Here is a 7,093-nt window from a genome sequence, read left to right on the forward strand (position 1 = left end):
GCTGCTTGACCCGGGGAACCTCTGGCTGCCACTGCTCTCCCCCACAGGCTTCTGAAGAATTGGTTTCACCAGAGGGAAAAACAGCAGCCATCCAGTTCAACAGAATCAGGATTCCATCGATGACACCTTTTGAGGAAAGAAGTTCCTTACACTGCCCTACTTCCAATTTTAAGAAGGTCACCTGAGCTCATTAAAGGAGACCACCATTAACTTTTTCCTTTTCTTAGAGTTTTTTTTTTTAACCTGGACATGATGCACGAAAGGACCCAACAGAAATAGAACTGAAGGCCTTCTTGAATGGTGAACCACACAGTGACAGATGGCACAGCATCCACAGCACCAGCCCTCGGTATCTGGTGGAGATCATTTGGATGCAAATCTATGAGTCCAAGTATTAGACAGAGGAGTGCTTTGGACTTATGGCTGAACTTGTAGTCTGTAAAGTCATGGAGTTAAGGTTTGTTGGTGGCATCTATGGTAGCAACATAAAGCCAACACGCTTTTTGTGTTTGACCTTGAAGATGCTTTGGATTTAACCGGAGAAGGATACCATTGCTGAGCTTCTAAACAATGAAGACTTCCAATCAATAGATGCAGAAAAACATTTGATAAGGTACAGCACCCATTTATGATAAAAACACTCAGCAAAGTGGGAATAGAGGGAGCATTCCTCAACATAATAAAGGCCATATATGAGAGATCTATAGCCAACATCATACTCAATGGGCGAAAACTAAAATCTTTTCTACTAAGATCAGGAACAAGACAAGGCTGTCCACTTTCACCACTTCTATTCAATATAGTACTGGAAGTTTTAGCCACAGTAATCAGACCAGAAAAGGAAATAAAAGGCATCCAAATCAGAAAGAAGGAAACAAAACTGTCACTGTTTGCAGATGACATGATAGTATACATAGAAAATCCTACAGACTCCACCAAAAAACTGCTTGACCTAATAAATGAATTTGGCAAAACAGTGTGATACAAAGTCAATATCCAGAAATCAAAGGCATTTCTGTACACCACCAATGAAACAGCAGAAGCAGAAATCAAGAAAAAAATCCCATTAGATATAGCAAAAAGAAAAATAAAATACCTAGGAATAAACCAAACCAGAGAGGTAAAAGACCTGTATTTAGAAAACTACATAACACTGAAGAAAGAAATCAAGGAAGACACAAACAAATGGAAACATACATGTGTTCATGGATTGAAAGGATTAACATCATCAAAATGTCCATACTACCCAAAGCAATTTACATATTCAATGCAATACTTATTAAAGTACCAATGGCATATTTCACAGACATAGAACAAACACTTCAAAAATTTATATGGAACCATAAATGACCCCAAATAGCTGCTGTAATTTTGAGAAAGAAGAGTAAAGTAGGAGGGATCATAATACCTGATACCAAACTCTATTACAAGGCCGCTGTAGTCAAAACAGCCTGGTACTGGCATAAAAACAGGCACATGGACCAATGGAACAGAACAGAGAGCCCAGAAATAAACCCAAGTCTCTATGGTCAATTAATATTTGACAAAGGGAGCAGCAACATAAAACGGAGTAAAAATAGCCTCTTCAACAAATGGTATTGGGAGAACTGGACAGCTATGTGCAAAAAAAAGAAACTTGAGCACCAAATTACACCATACACAAAAATAAATTCAAGGTGGATAAAATATTTAAATATAAACTGTGACACCATTAAAGTCCTAGAGGAGAACATAAGTAGGAAAATCTCAGATATTTCACACAGCAACATTTTTACTGATATGCCCCCTAGAGCAAGGGACATAAAGGAAAGAATATACAAATAGGATCTCATCAAAATAAAAAGCTTCTGCATGGCTAACGAAAACAGCATTAAAATAAAAAGAGAACCAACCGTATGGGAAAACATATTTGCCAATGATACCTCAGACAAGGGTTTAATCTCCAAACTATATAAAGAACTTACATGACTCCACTCTAAGACAAACAACCCAGTTAAAAAATGGGCAAAGGACCTGAACAGACACTTCTCTGAAGAGGACACACAGACGATCCAGAGACACGTGAAAAGATGCTCAATATCGCTAGCTATCAGAGAGATGCAAATTAAAACCACAATGAGATACCACTTCACACCAGTCAGAATGGCCATCATAAACAAAGCAACAAACAACAAGTGTTGGAGAGGTTGTGGAGAAAAGGGGACCCTACTGCACTGTTGGTGGGACTGCAGACTGGTGCAGCCACTATGGAAAACAGTATGGAATTTCCTTAGAAAACTAAAAATGGATCTGCCTTTTGACCCAGCAATTCCACTGCTGGGATTATATCGTAAGAACCCTGAAACACCAATCCAAAAGAACCTATGCACCGCAATGTTCATAGCGGCACAATTTACAATAGCCATGTGCTGGAAGCAATCTAGGTGCCCATCAGTAAATGAATGGTTCAAAAAACTATGGTACATTTACACAATGGAATTCTATGTAGCAGAAAGAAAGAAGGAGCCCCTACCCTTTGCAACAGCATGGATGGAGCTGGAAAGCATTATGCTAAGCAAAATAAGCCAGGTGGTGAAAGACAAATACCATATGATCTCACCTTTAACAGGAACCTAAACAACAAAACAAACAAACACGCAAAATATGGCCAAAGACACTGAAATAGAGAACAGGTTGACAGTGACCAGAGGGGAGAGGGGAGGGAATTTCAGGGGAGAATGGGAAGGCTTTACAGGAACAAGTATAAAGGACACAAGGACAAAAACTAGGGGGGGATGAAAATGGGAGGGAGGTGGGGAGGGCTGGGTGGGTGCGCTGGGATGGGAGTAAAGGACAGAAAACTGTACTTGAACAACAATTAAAATAAAATTTAAAGAAAAAAAAAACAATGAAGACTTCCAGTATGTCTGCTTGTTGGGAGCACTTTACCTGAGGCTGACAAGCAGTGCCACTGATAGCTGCAAGTGCTTGGGACCTCTCTGTACAGCGACTATAGAAAAACCAGGAGCCAGGACCGAATTGGGGAGCTCGAACTGACGCATGCAGATGAGTTCGTTGATGAATGACCTCATGGTGAGAGTCCGTGATGTCAGTCTGTCCTGGTGACACAAACGCTATGTGCTAGAGGAGGCTGAGCCATCAGAGTCTCAGGCGAGCACTCTAGAAGTGGACACGGATGACGTGGAAGTCAGTGAAGAGGAGGGTGAGAAGAGGGAGAGAGCACCATCGCTGATCACCACAAAGAAGCTGCTGAGACGGGGTCAGGCCCCGAAGCTCTCCCACACTGCACTCCCAGAGAAGTAGGAGCCGTCTCCCTGGGGCAGAGTGGGGTTCCCAAAAGGAAGAGTCCCTCCCCTCACCGAGGAAGGCATCCAAGCAGGAGCCTAAGATGCCACCACAGCAGGTCCCTGACAGGCAGCCCAGATCCCGTTCCAAGGACACAGGAGCCCCTCGGGATCTCCTGAAGGACCTAAGAAAAGCCACAAGAAGAGCCGGGAGGGGGGGAGTGATGGACTCAGTTTGGGTTTAGTCCAAATGACCCCTGCCTCTCTCTCATGAGGAAGGATTAAGATCTGTTCCAGAGGCAGTTATGAGAATATTTTAGGTGTTTTTTTTTTAACCTAAAAGTTTCTCTACTTTTTTTTAAAGATTTTATTTATTTATTTTTAGAGAGGGAAGGTAGGGAGATAGAGAGAGAGAGAGAAACATCAATGTGCGGTTGCTGGGGGCCATGGCCTACAAACCAGGCATGTGCTCTGACTGGGAATCGAACCTGCGATGCTTTGGTTTGCAGCCTGCGCTCAATCCACTGAGCTACACCAGCCAGGGCTCTACTTTTTTTTTTAATGAAAAAGGTGCTGAGTTTTGTGTCTCCTTGGAATCCCAATCCATGTCTGAGGGACAATGGTCCCCACGAGCTACTTTGGACTCCTCTGTACAGCCAACACTGCAGATTTTGGGGTGAAGGGCACACATGTCCAGGAGAGGATATGACCCTCTACTGATCCTTTGTTACAAAATTTAACACACCCGGTTTCAAAAAAAATAAAAATAAACAGAATCAGATGCCTAAAAAAAATGAAATACTATGTTATTGCCCTGAGTTCTTTTTGTGGCTTCTGAGAAATGCATACTGGTGAAGCTAATATTCCTTTCATCTTCTTAAAATAAATTTCATACAAGACTCAAAATTTTTTTAAACAAAGAGGGTGACCCTCTTCCCTCCTTCTCCATGAGGATCGAATGGGACTGTGTTCACGAACACATTTAACACGTAGCACAGGAGAGGAGAGCTGCGATGGACGGGTGGGGTGCTGGCCCTGCAGACGCACCACCCGGCTCGGACCGCACACAGCGGGAGGGACGCGCATTGGGGGCTTGAGTCTGAGCTCTGCTGTCTACTCGCCCTGTGACCTCAGGCAAATTTCTTCTCTTCTGTAAACCTCAGTTTCCTCACCTGTAACACAGGAACTTTATTATAACACCGGCCTTGTTGTCCTCTGCTCTGAGCTGGTGCAGTAAGCCCTGTGTTAATACAGAGTGGGGCAAAGCAGGTTACAGTCATGAGTACACGAAACACAGAGTTTGTTCTTGAATGATCATTTATTGATCGCTGTATAATTTTCCATATGAACCACTGTAAACCTGCTTTTGCCTAACCTTGTATTTGCCATTACTGCTACTCTCTGAGTTTCTCATTGAGACTGAAGAGCCAAGTGCCACTCCAGCCGACTCCAGGTGGATGCGGAAGATGCTGGAGAAAGATGGGTGGGACTGGAGCTGGGCGGCCTGCCTGCACGTGCAGCCCCAGTTTCACTGGACACGATGCTAACTGGTGCAGAAGCAGGGAAAACACCATGTGAGCTGTATGAAAGGACGAGGAAGCCAGACTGCAATGCCGAGAGACAAGCTCAGATCCAGGGTTCCAGCTGGCATTGCTCTGGCACTGCTGCTTCAGGAGCCAGGGACTACATGTGGCTGGGGACAATGTGCGATGCTCTTAGAGATGGCCAGGCTCCGGTGAAACGTCACTGGCACAGGTGGGGCTGTGCAGCGGCCAGTGTGGGCTCAGCCCTCGTTGTCCCAAGCCCTCCACACTGGGCTCTACTATGCCTTGCTCCCATCCAACGCCTCCCAGGGGGACCTCTGCCCACATAGTAGGTCCAAGCAGGTTCTCTGTCCCCTGGGTATGACACCTTCTCTGCCGCATAGCAAGTTGGGCAATTTCTTCATCTCCCAGACATGGACCCTTGGAGTAAATGAAAGGTGACAGATGAGGGAGGAAGAGAATGCCAAAGAGGCAGCGGCACACGTCGTGGGTGCCCACCCTTGCCTGTGTGGGATCTGCCCCACTTGGCTGCCCTGGGAGTGCTGGGTGCAGACAGATGTACAGGCAGGACGGGCCGTGAGACCCAGAGTCCCGGGTTAGGCTTCCCGTGCTCGCGTCCTCTGGGGCTCACCGGGCGCCTTCACCGGGTGCCTTCACTGGGTGTTGGGAACGTGATTGGTGTCCACCTGCCCTGCGCAGCCTTTGCCAGCCCTTCCACATGCTTCACTGGAGTTCTGGGTTCCAGGGCCAGACCCGCTTCCCCACTCACAGCCACCGTCAGCAGTGCAAATGGCCGCAGTCCTGACAAAGCACAGTTCTGTCCTCAGAAGATGTGTCCTGGGTAGGTCCCAAGGCTTCCACCTACTGGCTGCTTAACCCAAGCAAGTTTTCCTGCCTGAGCCTCCATTTCCCCATCAGTCAAACACAGTAGTGTTACTGCATGTGAACTTGAGCTGCCTAGGATGTGGTGCTGATGGCAGGCAGCGTGGTCTGAAACCCCTCCCCCTCTTCCCCGCCCCGGCCAGCTCCAGCTCTGAGACTGCCGGCCGGCCAGCTCCAGCTCTGAGACTGCCGGCCCTCCCTCCAGGGCTGTGACCATAGCCCCTCCCTGGGGACCAGCAGTGTGCTTGTCAGCCGTGAGGGTCACCCTGTAGTTTCTGCTTTCTTAGTACGAGCCAGTGAGAGTACCTGTGACAGGTGATAGGTGTTTCATGGGGACACACATTTTTCTTCAGCTTATCTCCTCAAAAGCAGTTTCAGACGTGGCTGATGAGTGAGTTGGTTTTAAAGCAACCGAAGGCCAGGACAGGGGAGGGAACACCTGCTGGAGAGCAGTTCCCTCCCCACTCTCCTCCTCCCTCTTCCTCTTAGTCTCTCCTTCCGTCTCTCGGTCACTCCCTGTCTCTGTGCTTCTCTTGCACGGTCTGTCTTGCTTGCCCCCTCGGGGTCTCTCCTTCTCTCCCTGCACCCCCCTCCTCTCTCTAGGTCTGTCTTGTGCTCTCAGTGTCCCTCTCTTTTTTTTTTAAGATTTTATTTATTTATTTTTAGAGAGGGAAGAGAGGAAGAAAGAGAGAGAGAGAGAAACATCAATGTGGGGTTGCTGGGGGCCGTGGCCTGCAACCCAGGCATGTGCCCTGACTGGGAATCGAACCTGCGACACTTTGGTTCACAGCCGGTGCTCCATCCACTGAGCTATGCCACCTAGGGCTCGGTGTCCCTCTCTTGATGTCTTGGTCTCTCTTTCTCTCTCTCTCTCTCTCTCTCTCTCTCCTACCTTTCTGCCCCTCTGTCCCTTTTCTCTCTCTGTCTCTGTCTTTGTGTCTCAGCCCACTTCATGCACGTGCACATGCACGTGCACACTCAGACCCCATCCCTTGCTCCCTCCCTCATCCATGAGACGACGTGTACGTGAGCATGAGCTAACCCTCCTGTGATCACAAGTACTCACAGGGGCAAGTGCATGCTGCTCACCATGGGAACATGTCCATTTACCAACAGGAAGACAGTCACACAGTCCAGTGTGGGAGAAAAGAGGGGTTTGCCCTTGAAGGGGAGTTTGTCTCCTGCACCCCCCACCCCCGACAGCTGGGGCTCAGGGGCAACCTGTGCTCGAGTACAGCAGTCCTCGGCCATTTTGCCTCCCTCAGTTGGGGTATCTTGATAGCCAGGGACCGGCTGAGTGTTTGCCAGGACCCTGAGCACGGTCAGCACGCCTGCCTGCAGCAGAGTGCGTGTCTGCCCAGCAAACCCACCTGAGACACCGGC

At 47.8% G+C, this 7,093-nt stretch overlaps 1 pseudogene; it reads left to right on the forward strand.

Moving 5' to 3' along the window:
• Positions 1-297: 297 nt before the first annotated feature.
• LOC114509329 lies at positions 298-3,529 on the forward strand (annotated as a pseudogene).
• Positions 3,530-7,093: the final 3,564 nt, after the last annotated feature.

The sequence above is a fragment of the Phyllostomus discolor genome, chromosome 13, assembly GCF_004126475.2.
Source record: "Phyllostomus discolor isolate MPI-MPIP mPhyDis1 chromosome 13, mPhyDis1.pri.v3, whole genome shotgun sequence".
Taxonomy (NCBI): Eukaryota; Metazoa; Chordata; class Mammalia; order Chiroptera; family Phyllostomidae; genus Phyllostomus; species Phyllostomus discolor.